The 19,084-nt window shown below is 32.9% G+C and overlaps 1 protein-coding gene and 1 pseudogene across 2 annotated transcripts in view; both read left to right on the forward strand.

Moving 5' to 3' along the window:
- LOC145973524 (structural maintenance of chromosomes protein 3-like) overlaps positions 1-365 on the forward strand; it is a 3,466-nt gene extending 3,101 nt beyond the window's left edge. Inside the window, exon 5 of the mRNA XM_083102989.1 lies at positions 68-365. The gene's annotated coding sequence lies outside the window, so the exon portion shown is untranslated. The remainder of the gene's footprint in view (positions 1-67) is intronic.
- A 590-nt stretch (positions 366-955) lies between these two features.
- The window catches only part of LOC145972934 (uncharacterized), a 65,034-nt pseudogene continuing 46,905 nt past the window's right edge, over positions 956-19,084 (forward strand). The window contains exon 1 of the transcript XR_014439319.1: positions 956-1,012. The product of XR_014439319.1 is annotated as an uncharacterized LOC145972934 (transcript). The remainder of the gene's footprint in view (positions 1,013-19,084) is intronic.

Here is a 19,084-nt window from a genome sequence, read left to right on the forward strand (position 1 = left end):
GCCTTTACGACCAGCATAAATCATGTAATGTTTATTTATTTCCTCGGTTTTGCCACGGACATAACAGGACAGTACACTTGCTATAGCAAATGCTCGAAATGGCCTCCGTTAGATTCCAAGGAAGCCTGCGCACGTCGCCGCATTGTCTGGCGAACCGTCCATTTCCACCGGCACGGCCATACACCAGATGGATATCCGCCAGTTCATCAAATGAATAATTTGATTCATTCATGTTTTTAAACACAGTTTTGTAACACCTATGCAATTTGACGTGATAATTTCTCCAGCTATTGCAGGAAAACTTCGAACCGTCGTAACTCCAGAAGCAAGCATTTCCGACCCCATGTTTAAGGGACATTTTCTGCTTGTTTAGGTCCCTGGAACTTATTCACAAAGTTTGTACAGACCATTCAGGGACACTCTGTATATATAATTGTTGTATATGTAAATGTTTATATACTTGTAATATCAATTTACAAACATTTACATTACATTATATATTTATCTCATCGCGAATATGAATAGAATAATGAATTTATTCATTTTTTACTCCCGACTGCTGCCAACCTACGGTTGGCAAAAGACGGAGGGAGTATGCGTTTCACCGAGCTCGGATCGGTACTCACAACTTTTCTCGATAACAATAACATAGTTCGGTGCCATCTGTTGCACATCAGTTTTTTATTAACCAAGGATGGTTTAAAACATATAATTATTATTCTTTATTCTATTAATAAAAAGCGGAAAAACAATATTATTTCGCCGATACGTTCTCTCATTGGCTGCGAGCGAAACTAAGAAGCAAAAAAATGATTCACCAATAAGATTCGTTCTAAGCATCCGTATAGGGAAAAATATAGTTGGAGACATCTCGAAGTAGTGGCGGCAATAATAATTGACATAACCCTACATGTCAAATTATTATTGTTGATTAATGATAATAAATTGTGAAAAATTGTAAAGTTATTAAAAAATCAGCATGGATATATCTGAAGCAAGTGTTCCTAAACAGGTAAGCTTTTCTCTCTTTCTATTATTAATAATAATTATATTTACAGCAAAATCATAATAATAATATAATATAACACAAAGTCATAATAATAATATAATATAACATAATCAGAGAAAATAATCTTCTGCATAGCCATATAATTATGATTATATGATATTTCTACAATCATTCTTGGCTATGCAGCAAATATATAAACTTCTATGATTGCAGAAATACTATATAATTATAATCATAATTATGTGGCTACGCAGAAGATTCTCTCTCACATTATGTTATATTATTGTTGTATTATTTATTATTATGACTACGCTACAAATATATAAACTTTTACATAAATAACATAACAATGCAAGAGTAAATAATCTTCTGCGTAGGCATATAATTACGATTATATATTTCTACAATGATTCTTGGCTACACAACAAATATATAAACTTCTATGATGCAAAAGATTCTTTCTCATGTTATGTTATTATTGTATTATTTATTATTATAACTATGCTGCAAATAAACATAATTATTATTAATAAATAATACAACAATAATATAACATAATGTGAGAAAAAATCTGCATAGCCACATAATTATGATTATATAGTATTTCTGCAATCATAGAAGTTTATATATTTCTTGCATAGCCAAGAATGATTGTAAAAATATTATATAATCATAATTATATGGCTACGCAGAAGATTATTTACTCTTGCATTATGTTATATTATTTATGTAAAAGTTTATATATTTGTAGCATAGTCATAATAATAAATAATACAACAATAATATAACATAATGTGAGAGAGAATCTTTTGCGTAGCCACATAATTATAATTATATAGTATTTCTGCAATCATAGAAGTTTATATATTTGCTGCGTAGCCAAGAATGATTGTAGAAATATCATATAATCATAATTATATGGCTACGCAGAAGATTATTTTCTCTCATTATGTTATATTATATTATTTATTATTATGACTATGCTGAAAATAAAATAATTATTATTATGACTATGCTGCAAATAAAATAATTATTATTAATAAATAATATAACAATAAAATATAACATAATGTGAGAGAAATCTTTTGTGAAGCCATAAATGATGATATGATTATGATGGTATGATATTTCTACAATCATTCTTGGCTATGCAACAAATATATAAACTTCTATGATTGTAGAAATACTATATAATCATAATTATGTGACTATGTAGAAGATTCTGTCTCGCATTATGTTACATTATTAGATACAAATTATTACATGCATATTATTTAATAACAAAAACAAAATGTAAAAAATATAATTGTGAAATAATAAAAAAGTAATAATAATATATATAAATAATAAATAAAAAAAGTATAAAATAGAAAAAACAAAAATAATAATAATGATAAATAAAAAAAAAGTATAAAATAAAAAACAAATAATATAAATTTAAAATAATAAAAAAAATTAATTAAAAAAATAAAATAAAAACAAGTAAAGAAGTAAATAAACTACAGCTTTTAAAAGAATGAAATAAAAAAAGTTTTTTAGAAAAAAAAGTACTCCCGACTGCTGCCAACAAAAAGTATAAGATAAAAAAAACAAAAAAGTAAATAATAAAAAACAAGAATTTAACAAATATTTAATAATAAAAAATGTAAGATTAAAAAAGTTTGAAATAACATTTATATCTATTTGTAAGTACTAATAATTAATAATTAACTTCAAATTAATATTAAATATTACATTTAAAAAATTATATATGAGGAAAGTAATAATTATTATTATTTCAATTTATTCATATTTGAATTTACTCTTTCCACATATAATTTATTATTATTAATTCCACATTTTACAAGAGCAGTCGGGAGACGCCGCGTTAAAGCTCTAAAACATATTTAAAGTTTGTCAAAATTGGTGATCGCACTACCTGATACTCCTCTTGTAAGTGTGTTCCGTATGTGTACATGAGTATATGCATGTATGTGCGTATGTTTTAAATCTAGCGCGGCGTCTCCCGACTGCTCTTGTAAAATGTGGAATTAATAATAATAAATTATATGTGGAAAGAGTAAATTCAAATATGAATAAATTGAAATAATAATAATTATTACTTTCCTCATGTATAATTTTTTAAATGTAATATTTAATATTAATTTGAAGTTAATTATTAATTATTAGTACTTACAAATAGATATAAATGTTATTTCAAACTTTTTTAATCTTACATTTTTTATTATTAAATATTTGTTAAATTCTTGTTTTTTATTATTTACTTTTTTGTTTTTGTTTTTTTTTATCTTATACTTTTTTTAATCAAATTAATTATTTAATTTTAATTATATATTTAATTAAAAATGATCCGATTTATGTCATGTTTGGTGTCATTTTAATCGCAAAAATCTCATTAATCCATTGCAATTATTTTCAAATCGAAAAAATTCGAAATAAAAAAATTTTATTTTTCACAATAAGTTGACATGTATACATATGAAGATAAGAAAAAGCGGGCCTGGCGAGCGAGACTTCGGAACTCTTTCATGACTCATCTCGCTTGTTCCTTACTCCTTCTCGCTCTCGTTTCGAATCGGAGACCTTTCCTTATCTATAACAACTGTTAGAGATTTCGTAAAATCATATTGTTTCTTTCCCTCTTGCATGCGTGTGACAATAATTTATATATACGCATTATTATTATTGTGTTCCCTCTCATATTTTTTCTTTCGTTTTCTCAATCATATGCTCATTCTGTCTCTTTCTAATTTCTCGCTCATTACATATCGCCTAGCTTCACATACACGGTTACACATGTTGCGTTTCTCTCTCTCTCTCTCTCTCTCTCTCTCTCACTCACTCATTCTCTTTGTCTCTGTTTATTTGCTCGGTATGATATTCTTTCATTCGCTCATGTCACTTTTACTTTTTTGATTCTTGTTTCTCTATATGAAAATAGTTTTTTATATGTATGCATTTTTATTCTATAATAAATATAAAATACACTGAGCAACAAAATTAGCGCAACAAAAATTTTTATCAAAATTTCACTCAATTTTAAATAATCATAACTCCGCGAAAAATGGTCGTATCAGAAAAATTTTTATTTTATTTTAAAGTTTGAAGTCTCTACTTTAAAGAGAATTTGTCATATTTTGACTTCCTCCTTTCCTCCCTCCCGCCATCTCCTTAAAAGTGAGGTCATGTTTTATTTTAAAAAGTTTGCATATTTTGACGCGCTCCACGGGGTGCAATGAATTTTTCTCGTAAACGTTATACAAATTACCGTAGAATATAAACTTTTCCGCACAAATTAAAAAAAAGTTGAAGTCTGTACGATTTTTTTTGGCAGAGTTATGAATGTTGACATGTCAAAGTTACCCATGCATTTTAGTCTGTTTATGCCTGTTACCGCCAGCATTAGCGTTACCCGATGCACACCACGAGGAGGTTGCTGGTCGGATTTTGTGCATCGTGTGTGTGTATGTGTGTGTGTGTTGGACGGAAGAAATGAGACATATTGCATTTAATAATATGTATTCCCGCCTCGTCTTTGAATAACTTCCTGAAGACGTTCGTGCATATTGATGCAGGATCTTATTGCATCTTGAGGAATTTCGTGCCATATGCATTGTAGTGTTAACTCCAGTTGTTGAAGAGTAGTTGACGGTCTCTCGAAATTTTGCAGCCTTCTTCCCATCATATCCCACACATGGAGTAAATGCGCACGGATTTGTTTACATTTTTAAGTGTACGCAGTGTTGCAGTGTTTACATTTTACTCAAAGAAATGTATCGTTTCGCGTTGTTATGATCTAGAAAAACTCAAGGTCAAGGTTAAAAAGCACTACAAATCTGTGTACACTTACTCCAGTTTCATTTGGAAAGCACTACGATAAAGTCGTAACAATGAAATTAAAGTTGCACAAATTATTGCTCTTTTGGAAGAAGATTTGAGCCAAAGTCATGTTGCAAGAAGAATGGGTGTTCATCGGTCCTCCATTTCTCGAATTTGGGCTCGTTACCAAGAGACTGGCAATTTTCGAAGAAGAGGACAAGGTCGAAGACGAGTAACATCAGCTAGAGAAGATCGTCTCATCGTCAACGAAGTAACGCGAAATCCATCAAGATCTGCACGACAAATTGCAACTGAAGCTCTCCCGCACAGACGCATCAGTGCGCAAACAATCAGGAGACGTTTGCACGAAGCAAACTTAAGATCGCGTGCTCGTGCTCAAGTGCCAATGCTATCTATGGTTCATATACGTGCTCGTTTACAATACGCACGCAGTCATTTGAGCTGAACTGCGAGACAGTGGAATAACGTGTTATTCACTGATGAATCACGGTTTTGCTTATTCAATTCCGATAGAAGAATTCGTGTTTGGCGCCGTAATGGACATCGTTTTGAACAGAATTGCATTGAACCTGTTCGAGCATTTGGTGGTGGTTCCATCATGGTATAGGGTGGAATATCGACGCATGGACGCACGAATCTTGTCACCTTACCACCTCCTGGAATGACAGCGGAACGCTATGTGGAGGAAATTTTACGTCCTCACGTCATTCCAATGCGTCGTGAAATGGGGCGCAATTTCATCTTAATGCATGATAATGCTCGCCCACATACTGCCGGACGTGTCCGCGACTTTCTCGAGGAAAATAACATTGAGGTGTTATCGCATTCAGCAATGAGCCCGGATTTAAGTCCCATCGAACATGTGTGGGATATGATGGGAAGAAGGCTGCAAAATTTCGAGAGACCGCCAACTACTCTTCAACAACTGGAGTTAACACTACAATGCATATGGCACGAAATTCCTCAAGATGCAATAAGATCCTGCATCAATATACACGAACGTCTTCAGGAAGTTATTCAAAGACGAGGCGGGAATACACATTATTAAATGCAATAACATACACATTTCTTCCGTGCAATATGTCTCATTTCTTCCGTCCAACATACACACACACACACACACACACACACGATGCACAAAATCCGACCAGCAACCTCCTCGTGGTGCATCGGGTAACGCTAATGCTGGCGGTAACAGGCATAAACAGACTAAAATGCATGGGTAACTTTGACATGTCAACATTCATAACTCTGCCAAAAAAAATCGTACAGACTTCAACTTTTTTTTAATTTGTGCGGAAAAGTTTATATTCTACGGTAATTTGTATAACGTTTGCGAGAAAAATTCATTGCACCCCGTGGAGCGCGTCAAAATATGCAAACTTTTTAAAATAAAACATGACCTCACTTTTAAGGAGATGGCGGGAGGGAGGAAAGGAGGAAGTCAAAATATGACAAATTCTCTTTAAAGTAGAGACTTCAAACTTTAAAATAAAATAAAAATTTTTCTGATACGACCATTTTTCGCGGAGTTATGATTATTTAAAATTGAGTGAAATTTTGATAAAAATTTTTGTTGCGCTAATTTTGTTGCTCAGTGTATTTGTCTCTCTTTCTCTCTGTTTTGTTATAATAACCCAGGTAGCAACCACACGTCATTTTAACGTTTCAAATTGGTCATTCACTGTCTATTCTTGACGTTACGAATTGACGTTTTTATGACGTAAAAATGACGGTCTAATGTCACAGATTCTTGACGTCATAACATGTACCGCATTTTGACGTCATAAAATGTACCATATTTTGACGTCTTTTTCTTAGCATAATAATATATTTAATAGTGTTGTCGAATAAAGTACTCTCTAACAGTGAATTAGTATATTATCACTGAAAAACAGTAAATAGTCACTGATTACAGTAGTTATAAGTACAGCACTGTAAATCAGTGATATTTTATTTGAAAGAATCAGTTAATAATTTTGACTATTTCAATCAGTAATATCTCAGTAATATTTCTGAATATCAGTAATATTTCTTTCGTTATTGCCAGTAATATTAAACTACAATTCATCTCTCTATCTATTTCATAAATATAATATAAATATAATAAATATAAAAATAAATAAATATATATATATATAAATAAATATATATAAAATTAAAGATTTTATTTATATTTACTAAATATTTATTATATTAAAAATTTTATTTTATTTATATTATATGTATATTGAACTTGTTATTTTAAATAGATAACGAACGAATAATTTTCATTAAGTAGCCAGACATTTATTTGTCCGACTTATAAGATCGATTTAATATCTGAAGCCTCTCTATTGAGATTATCAGAAATTAAATCGAAGTAATATTTCTAATTTTATCTGTCACTCTTTGCAAACTTTATATAATTCTTATGACTAAAACTAAATACGAGAGAGATAGCGATCATAGCGGTAAACGAACGAACTAGCGATTACTGGTTTTACAGTGAAATTTACTGGTTTTACAGTGAATTTTACTTTAACAATTGTTAAAGTCTGATCGCGAAAATCATGTTATATAAGAAATTTTAAAAGGTTTTTTTATGGGATCGATGTACTAACTAATGACATTAATAATAAAATAATCGTCACTTCATGACTGAAAAATGACGTCAAAATAATGTTATATCAAGACGTCAATATAAAGTCATGTAACAAATCAGTCATTTTGACGACATATGACCAAAAATGACCAGTTTGGAACGTCAAAATGACGCACAGTGGGCGGAAATCCCGAAAACGTGGCCAAAAGTCGAAAAATTAAATTTATTATTTTGGGTTTAGAACCATAGGACCTTATGGGGGACCTCCCCGTGCATATAATGACAAAAGAAGAGAAGGCTATCTTCCATACCTGACTTTCTAACTCAGTGTGTAATTGCCCTTCGAGAGAGTAGCACGCGCTGCGTATAAATACAAGCGATTTTCGGTCGACTTTGGACGAGTATAACTTTCGACAGGAGTGTTAGATCGCAATTCTGCGGAATGGAGGGTGTTCCTGGAGGTATATAGAATATTTCTGTTTTAATTTTTTATTCATTCTAAGCTTAGCATGTATTGAATTTAAAGATAAACAATTGGTGTCCATAAATTGTGAATTTCCAATTAGATCTATATTCAACGGTGGCAAAAGATAAAGATCCCATAATATCCCGTGTTGTTTCAAGTACCAATCTTTAGTTTAAAGTGTTGCGCGACGAAATTTCGCAAAATTAGCTGCAGCAACCTGCGGTACGCGTTGTATGGTCATTTTTGCTGCCACGCCGCGCGCCGATTAGATTAGGTTAGGTTAAGAGTTATACTTATATTACAGGATCGCGATCGGATAACGATCACTTCATATATACTTATAAGAACATATTTCCAATAAGATAAGGACATATTACCAATCGGACAACTAAAGATGCGCAAGAAGCCCGTAATAAAGACATAAAAAAATATCGCGAAAGCTTTTTGAGAAAATGTTGCAGGAGGAAGACTATGCAAGATGTTTTCAATTGGTTAACAGTATCTTCAGATCCTTATATTTCGAGTTTAAGGAAGTTGCCGTCCAAAAAATTAAATTCTTTTTTGCCAGAGGCTGTGCAACTATTAGTGGCTCCGATCGTCTCTCCAAATGTCACACGGAGTTATTCCGCGATTCGGAAGGTGATTCCGAAGACGAATCTATATCTGAAATTTTGTAAAATTTTGTAAAATTTTGTTAAATATAAGTCGGCCATATTGGATCCGCCATTTCGTTTTTCGTGATTTTGATCCCAGATTCGTAATCAGCGATCCCGAAAATCCTTTTGTACCAATTTCTATGCAAATCGGAAAACTTTTTCGACTTTTGGCCACGTTCTCGGGATTTCCGCCCACTGTGTGACGTGTGCTTGCTACCTGGGAAATACATCTATATAACAGAATTTATATATATTTTTTACATTTACAGTAGAATAATCTTTATGATAATTGATCACAATTTACAATTATTTACCAAGAATAAAGTTCAGTAAGATCAATTTACATCAAATATGTATATTAATAAAATCACTACCCGGTAAAAAATTTTTCATGTATATTCATGCAGAATTGAATATAATTGTACAAAACTATATATAATTGTGCAAAAATATGTATAATTATAAATGATAGAGTACAGGACATTATATATATTTATATATAAGTGCAATAACTGTTACATATAATTATATATAAGTGCGCATTTTGCATACTTATATATAATGTTCACAATGTTTTATGTATAATTATATATGGATTTCTGTTAGTTTAATATATAATTATATATAAGTCTTGCGTCATATATAAATATATATAAGTAACAAATATAGTTCAGATACAATCATGCATAATTGTATACGATTCTATATAAACGAGAAATTTTGATCGAAATGTATATGTATCTTTTCCTCAATGCACTCATGAACAACGGATAGGTGAAACATTTTGTTTTGTGCTTAATAACTGTGATTGGGATATACTTATATGTATACACATTGCAAAAGATCTAGATACAATGTCAATAAATAAATAATCATAAAATTTTCTCACTGTTGATATAAATAAATGTAAAATAAATTTTCTTCTAATATTATTCTTTCTACAACCGTTTCGCTGTTGCTTTCAGGTATATATATATATATATATATATATATATATATATATAAAAGAGGTATATATAAATAAAATAAAATAAGGTCAAGAAAGCACCATTTTCACATTAATAAGAAAGTGTTTGTTTATTCTTAAAGAAATATATATTCATATATAATGTGAGATATGAATACATTTTGGAGAGAGCGTTACCGTTATATATTATAATTATACTTATGGATATATTATAATTATGCATTAGATTATTTTCTAGACATGAACTATATGGCATATAGTAATAAAGCATATTTTTTACTTTATTTATAGTTGATTGATAAACGATTGTGTAATATATTGTACGCGTGCTTATATTACAAATTATATATATATATATATATTGTAACCGTTTATTTTTTTTCTTTTGTTTATAATCGGCTGATAATTGTGGCCGGTGATTTTGGCCCACGGCACACCTTCGGCACGATTTCTCTTTAAAACTTCAACTCTAAATTTGCATGGGCGCCAGGTGCGGGAATACGCACCGCTCTGATAAAGTCTTTTGACGATATACGACACTTAAAAGAAAGCGAAAGAATCTCAAAGTTATCGCGACGGACAGCCCCGTATCAAAATTGGTAGAGGGACGGTCCGTTTAATTCTTAATTAATTAGGGAGGATCGAGAATGCAAGGTCGCTGAAAATAATACAAATTATTAAAATGACAAAAGCAGAAGTATATTTGACATGGATAATCAAGAACATTAATGTTTGATAGACAGACCGGCGCGGGCGGTCGAAGAAGAGAAATTATACAATTGGTTTTATTTTATCACCGGCAGCAACGGGCCGGTGTGCGGGCACGAGCATCGCGGTATCGCGCGCCAAGCGTTGACAAAAAGCGTTGAGGGAGTTTTTGGAATTCCGCGCTATGCGAGGCTTGTCGGAGTCTCGACAGCTAGGAATTTAAACAAATTTTTAATAATGATTACCGCGCTACTCGCCCTGTTAATTTTATTTACCCTGCGTGAAAGGAGAGAGCGAATTATAAGATTTGAATAAATAGTCGGACGCGGAATGAATGAATTCTTTACACATTGATTTTCGATTACCAATTACCAGTATGTTCCACGTTAACGAAAAGAATTTAGATACGACTTGATTAATTAATAAAAGACACACTAAATCAACCGCGAACAAGTACTCACTATAATATAATACACGGAATGCGAGACTCGGACGTATACGAATCGACGCCACAACGCAATTGCCCGCTATCGAATATCGAGATCGCCTTGTGTGTATGAGCTCGGTTACAATACTTTTAACGGACAACATTTACAGCCAGCCGTAATAATTGTACAAACAAACACTTAAAGTGACTGTCGGCGCGCAATTGGGAGAGAGGGCACTTAATTTTACGAAAGCTCGAACAAAGTCTTTCGGCCGGCCATCGTACTTTAAGACGCAAATATCGAGGGCGCAAGAAAAAGAACCTCACAATGAAGTTAATGACGGCAGCTATACGGCACAGACATTGTTCGAGCTAATTCTACCTGAATTATTTAACAAAAACGGCCAGATGGGGTCGACGCTTGTCTCACCGGTGACTCCTTGCGGTTCTCCGTGCTCTTGGCATCCACTTGTCGGATCGATACTTTTGGGCCGTCGTTCCCTTCGCCGGTCCGCCGAATCTTTCTCTGGAGGCCTGCCCCGGCCCTATCTTAGGGTCCATCCGCCACTGCTATTTGGTACAGTGGGGATTTTAATATATACTAGAGGGATCTTGGGGGATGTGGTCACTCTACGGCGTTGTGCTCGTCGGTGCCGTTTTATACGGAAGGCCAGTCGGAAGCCAGCATGTACGCGAATACCTCCACCGGCACTTATTTGGTCAGCGAGCGACCTTTTCAAGGATCCTCCATGGCAATCGGCATTGCATCCATCGAGCAAGATACCAACATCGCTCTGGAGTCGCATATCACTGTGTTAAAAAGCAGCATTAGGTGTGAGGTCTGGATAGCTCAGTGGTCTAGAGCAGGGCAACTGCCCGGAAAGCGAAAGACTCGGGTTCGATTCCCGATCCAGCCACTTGCGCCTCACATATTTTTCTAGTCTGCGAATATTGTTTTCTAGCAATTATTCGTTAGGCTGAAAAATATGTGAATGCTCTCTCCACAGGATATGCGTCAATGCCGTTGCCACGGATGGATTCTGTCGCTCGTTGATCAAATGGGCGTAAAGACACGTCCGACCTCCTCCCACATACATCCCTATCTTTCTCTGGAGTGGCGAGCGGAAGGCCCGTCGGAATCACGCCAGCAAATTAATGCGTAACTAGGTCACCTGTGGCGCTTCCGCAACCCTCAGGATCGTCGTGTGGCCCATTTAATCCTGCGGCCTTCAGGGCTGTACATGTGCCTGTCGCACCCCGTTTTCTCTTTTATTTTCCATAATTCCTCTCGTCGAGGCTCGTCAGGAGGGATATTTTCGGCAGCCACTCGCCGTTATGTATAATGTTCTTCTTTAGCGCTGTTCCGGCCGAGATGACTCCGACTCGGGGTCTCAGTGTTAGTTTTTATCCGCTGGTTGGCCTTCCCCGCAATTGTTCCCCGTACCTGCTGGGCATGTGAATGTTTACAGGGGTGGCAGCGGTAGTCTTAAGTGGACTTTATTATTGACGAAATTAAATAATAATACTTAGCTTGGCGTGTTCCTTTTAGTCGGCGCCTCCGCTCGCCCGTCTCCTTGTATCCTGGACTTCTTCCTTAAGTTGAGCCACCGGATGAGATCCCGCCAGCGTTTCCCATCACGTCCGCGCTTAAACCTAATCTTATCACGCTAATACATAAATTTTTACGCAAGGGAGGCGAGTTTAATCTCGCCTCCAATAGCCGCTCTCTCCCTAAATCCGGGGAGAACGAGGGCCCACGACTATTCTCGGTCAGATCCCGCGATCCTTGTGACGGACCGTCAAGTGTCACGTCACAATATATATATATATATAATTTGTAATATAAGCACGCGTACAATATATTACACAATCGTTTATCAATCAACTATAAATAAAATAAAAAATATGCCATATTACTATATATACCCAGGTAAAGTTTGCCAACTCTTGCCCAACGTTAAACGTCGGGCCGACATTGGCGATATCACGGCAAACCGACTGTCATTATTCGATCGCGGCGCGACATCGGCCCAAGCGAGGTTAGCCGACTCTTGCCAGATGCCGACTCACGGGTCAACGTTGGCAATACCGCGACAACTGGTGTCCGACATTGACTTGACATTAAAAAAAATTATATTCGTATATTTATTTCGAAATTTTATTACTTTCTTAAAACTGAATTTGTTTCTTAATGATAAATTTGGTTCTTAAAATAATTTATGAAAAATTATATATTTGCGTTAGTTACGCTGACATATGTAGATAATATATAACACTTAAATTAAATGGAGAAGTAGTCTATCACGTAAGGCAGTTGGCTCACGATCCAGAGGTCCCGAGTTCGAGTCCCACCAAGGTAAGTGTGTTTTTCAAATACGAGAAAACATTTAATCCATTACAAAAAACGCTAATTTTCAGATAGAATCATCATATAGGCTGCATCTTAAAAAACAAACTTAGTTTAAAAAAGTAATAAAATTTCGAAATAAATATACACGAATATAATTTTTTTTTATGTCGGGTGAATGTCGGAAATCAATGTCGGAAATCAATATATATATATATATATATATATATATATATACACGTGATTACAAAGGATATTGTACTTTATCTAGTTAAATGTAAGACAATAAAAATGTGATGTAACACTTAGTAAATAATTTGTAATAAGCACGCAACAATAAAAAACAAAGAACCTATATTTGTTACTTTCATTATAAAAATATACCTTTATATAATAATATACAAGTATATATATATTCATATTCATTTATACATAAGCATATCTGTTTTTATATAGACAAAATTGATATATAAGTTTGTATAACTAGATATAATCAATTTTGTCTAATTATATATGAAAAATTTTTTACCGGGTAATTTAGACTTCTACGCTTATAGGTTAGATTATTTTAAATTACGTGAGATACTTTGATTGAAATACTAAGCCTTATGTACTAAACAAGATTTCTTTATTATTTAAAGATTGCATCATTTAATTCATTATTTATTCATTCTAGACCATGGATGAAACCGTGCTAATGTGTGTTGATGATCAAGGTCAACTTATTTTAGATGAAAACAGAAAATTAATATATTATTGTACAAAAAGTATGTAAAAATTATACTATAGTTATAATTATACTTTATTTATTTACTTTACTCCATTAAACTCTAGTGGAATAGGCTTACTGGGGAAACCATTTAAAAAAAAACGCATCAACAATAGTACCTCATGGGTAATATGAAAACCTATTCTCCTTATTATATTATTTATATAATTTTTTATATATTATATTTTATGTAATTTTATTATTATTATTATTTATATAATTTATTTATGTAATTTTTTATATATTATTTTTTATATAATTTTATTATTATTATTTATATAATTTATTTATATAATTTTTTATATATTATTATTTATATAATTTATTTATATAATTTTTTATATAATTTATTTATATAATTTTTTATATATTATTTTTTATATAATTTTTTGTTATTAGATCGCTACATTACATTTGTAACGCGCACGTGCCTGAGGTTACCGCCGCGCTCCTTAGTTACGAGCGTTCGGCGGCGTGGTTGCTAAGGCGCGCGCGGTGAGAGGAGAGCGGTAGGCGTGAACTAAGAAATCCGGTCGAAAGTTGCAAATAATTGACAGCACTGATTTAATGAATCCAATAAATTAATTGGTTGACTGCTATGCTTCTCCCCAATAAGTTCATGCATTTCTTCAAAATATTTTGAAGGCTTTTTCTTTCCAGTACCAGTAGATTTCATGTAACGGCAGTGTCCATGATATATTTTTTCTAAATTTCGCCATCGCTGATGACATTTATCAGTACTTTTTGTTCCTTTACAATTGGCAAAATAATCATTATTTTGCATTTCTATTGCAATATCATTCCAAATCTTTTTTTTAGAATGCATTTTGTCATTAAGAAGATGAAATTTGGTTTGCACTATTTCAAATAGTTTCATTGTCATTTCGTGAGTAAATTCTGTAAATATTAAAATATTGTTATATAATAAATTATAATATTATTGTATCATACATATATTATAAAAATAGATAAAATCAATAAAAAATTAGTTAAAAGGCTACAAGGACCAACGCAATGGTGGAAATATGCAAAAAATAAAACGGTTATTACAATAAAATAACCATATGAAAATGTTTATTTAATTTGAACATGACAAACGCCGCGTTTCAATCCAATTCGGATCCTTTTCAATGTCGACTAACAAAGTGAATAATAAACATTAAGATAAAAGCAAAATTAACAGTCATAGGAGAAATGTAAATAAGTTTCGGAACAACGCAAAGTCAAAAAAAGTCAAAAAATCGGAAGCAAATATATGTACAATAACGGAAAATTTAAACCGTCAATCACAAAAAAAGGAAAGAACGCATCGCATTAACATATCGCCACAGAAAACCCGAAAGCAACTCGTACCGCATATCACCAGTGTACCGTTAAAAACGAGATGATCCTCTCCAAAACAAAAACCGGAAGGAAATCCCACATACAGGTCCATGACCATTTCCAAAAGAAAAAACAGTCAAAGATGCATAAATCGATGACCAGTTGGAAACTTGATGGTCCAAATATGTGCGAGTAAAAGCTTAAAAATATGACACTCTAAAAAAGAAAAACAAGACAGAGCAATAATTTAACAAACAATCCGGAAACTACTTAAGAGAATCCTTCATATAAAGCAAGAGTAAAGTTAATATAATAAAATCACATACCGGTCTCTAAATTTGAAAGTGATCTCAAATCAAAAAATCGAACACAAAGGGAGAGCAAGTTAAGCACAACTTAACGTTCCAATCAACAGAGCCGAACTGAGGCACATGGGGATCACATATAGCCAAGAACGTGAAACATCAAAAAGAGGGGGGGGAGAGAAGGGAAAAGGAAAGAGAGGAACAAAACGTCACAGAAGGAAAGAAGACAGAACGAAGGAAAAATTCAAATAATCAATACGAACATTTTTTTATAATGGGCAAATATAACTTATCCAAGAAATCGGTATCGCTCTGAATGTTAAGGCCATGGTTCTGACCAGAGATATGTAACATCTCAGCAATTAGTCTCTTTTTATATCTAGGTTCCTCCTCCAAAATGGAAACATTCTCCCAATCAAACTCATGACCGTTCAATCTATGAAGGGACACAACTGAGAGAGAACCAGAAGATTTATTGATATCAGAACGATGTTCTTTAATTCTGGTCAGTAACTTCCTTTTAGTTTGTCCCACATACGAAGCATCACAGTCTAAACAACTAATTTTATAAATGACATTCACGTGGTGGAATTTAGGTACCGGATCCTTGTACAATCTAATAAGGGATTTTAATTTGTTATTGACTGTATATGCCAATCTTCTGTTCGCATAACTCTTAATGTTGGAAACAAAACCTCTTGGAAAGCTTGAGGAAAAAGGAATGGTGAAGAAAGGAATAAGAGAGGAGGAGGATTGAGTGAGAGCAGTTTCGTTATTGTTCACGTCAGAGATTAAAAACTTTAATCTTTGAGAAATAGTGTGAAAAATAAATTTAATAGGATAACCATTGCCTAATAAAGTCGAAATAATAAAAGAAAAATTCTCATTATGAAACCGTGGATGTGAAAGTTTAAAAATTCTATCAGTCAATCCAATGATAACTCCTTTTTTATGTGACAGAGGATGGTGTGAGAAAAATGATAGAAATCTTCCTGAAAAGGTCGGTTTCCTATACCAATTAAATTCAATATAGTTATTGTTGATTATGATAGTTGTGTCCAGGAAATTTATACTGTTGTTGTTTGAATATTCAATGGTAAACCGTAGTCTATTGTGAAGCGAATTAAAAACCTGGAAAATATGTTGGAAGTATTGTTTAGGAGCAGCAAGAACAATATCATCAACGTAGCGAACATAAAAGGGAAGGGAAACAGGAAGAGACGAAATTGCTCTGTCTTCTAAATCAGACATAATAATATTCGCTAAGATCGGGGAGAGAGGAGATCCCATGAGAGTGCCAAAAATCTGTTTATATATGACATTGTCAAATTGGAAGTAGGTGGAGTCCATAATAAGATTTAAAGAAATCAAAAATTCCTTATAAGGAATGTTGATGTTGTTTTTAATTAAATGCCATCTTTTAGTAATTCCTCCAATAACCAAATCTAATGGAACATTAGTAAAAAGACTCTCCACATCCAATGAGATTAAATCGTACCAATCATCTAAGAACATATTGTTAAGTTTTTTAATTAACTCAAAGCTATTCGCAATATGGCTATTCGGATTAGGTAAATTTTTGTCTAACATGTTGTGAAGGAAAGACGCTAGTGAATAAAGAGGGCTATTAATACAAGAGATGATGATACGTAACGGGCAATCTTTCTTATGGATTTTTGGCAGTCCGTAGGCACGTGGTAAGATCCCATCTGTACTCAATCTGTACTCAATAGCGCTCTATAAGTACCGTTAGAGATGTAATCATTTTTACGCCAACGCTGTAACAACTCCCTCAACTGGGAGATGACTCTATTCGTCGGGTCGCGGTTCACTACCATGTACGTGTTCCGGTCTGATAGAAGGTCATGCATCTTGTCAAAATATTCGGTCTTATCAAGAGAAACAGTTACATTCCCCTTATCAGCTTTTGTGACAATGATATCAGGATGGTCAGAAAGGAATTCTGGTTCTCTCTCAGTTGTGTCCCTTCATAGATTGAACGGTCATGAGTTTGATTGGGAGAATGTTTCCATTTTGGAGGAGGAACCTAGATATAAAAAGAGACTAATTGCTGAGATGTTACATATCTCTGGTCAGAACCATGGCCTTAACATTCAGAGCGATACCGATTTCTTGGATAAGTTGTATTTGCCCATTATAAAAAAATGTTCGTATTGATTATTTGAATTTTTCCTTCGTTCTGTCTTCTTTCCTTCTGTGACGTTTTGTTCCTCTCCTTCCTTTTCCCTTCTCTCCCCCCCCCCTCTTTTTGATGTTTCACGTTCTTGGCTATATGTGATCCCCATGTGCCACAGTTCGGCTCTGTTGATTGGAACGTTAAGTTGTGCTTAACTTGCTCTCCCTTTGTGTTCGATTTTTTGATTTGAGATCACTTTCAAATTTAGAGACCGGTATGTGATTTTATTATATTAACTTTACTCTTGCTTTATATGAAGGATTCTCTTAAGTAGTTTCCGGATTGTTTGTTAAATTATTGCTCTGTCTTGTTTTTCTTTTTTAGAGTGTCATATTTTTAAGCTTTTACTCGCACATATTTGGACCATCAAGTTTCCAACTGGTCATCGATTTATGCATCTTTGACTGTTTTTTCTTTTGGAAATGGTCATGGACCTGTATGTGGGATTTCCTTCCGGTTTTTGTTTTGGAGAGGATCATCTCGTTTTTAACGGTACACTGGTGATATGCGGTACGAGTTGCTTTCGGGTTTTCTGTGGCGAAACGTTAATGCGATGCGTTCTTTCCTTTTTTGTGATTGACGGTTTAAATTTTCCGTTATTGTACATATATTTGCTTCCGATTTTTTGACTTTTTTGACTTTGCGTTGTTCCGAAACTTATTTACAATTTCTCCTATGACTGTTAATTTTGCTTTTATCTTAATGTTTATTATTCACTTTGTTAGTCGACATTGAAAAGGATCCGAATTGGATTGAAACGCGGCGTTTGTCATGTTCAAATTAAATAAACATTTTCATATGGTTATTTTATTGTAATAACCGTTTTATTTTTTGCATATTTCCACCATTGCGTTGGTCCTTGTAGCCTTTTAACTAATTTTTTATTGATTTTATCTAACGGACCTTTATTTCATTATAATAATTTTTATAAAAATAGACTTACTATCTTCACTTGTGATTTCCGATATCTTTTCTTCAATTTTTGGATCATTTATGGATTGCGTAGTATTTTCTAATATGATTTTAATGATATATATTATTATTGTGCAGTTCTTTCTTAAATTAAAAAATAAATGATAAAATAATGTATATGATTATTAATAAAATATTATTGTAAAAGCTTTTCGCTTATATTTAAATAAGTAAAATAATATATAATTTTTTTATTAATGAAATATTAATGAAATATTGTTTATTAATGAAATATTATAAAAACTTTTTGCTTATACTTAAATAATACAAAATTCAAAAAATATCTAGAAAATTTAAATAGTATTTATAAAACTACAACTTTACAAAACTTTTAAATACTTGTATTGTTTGAATATTTTTTTCAAAATATTTATTTTTTAATTCCAAGAAACGACGTTACATACCATTGTTTTCATTCATATTTGCTTCATGCAATGGTTCATTTAAGTTAGTTATTAAAGCACCTGCTTTAATATATATTAGATTAATTGGGAAAAATCTTAACTATATGTTT

The sequence above is a fragment of the Camponotus vicinus genome, unplaced genomic scaffold, assembly GCF_025532165.1.
Source record: "Camponotus vicinus isolate PSW18456_S1 unplaced genomic scaffold, iyCamVici1.0 SCAF_6, whole genome shotgun sequence".
Taxonomy (NCBI): Eukaryota; Metazoa; Arthropoda; class Insecta; order Hymenoptera; family Formicidae; genus Camponotus; species Camponotus vicinus.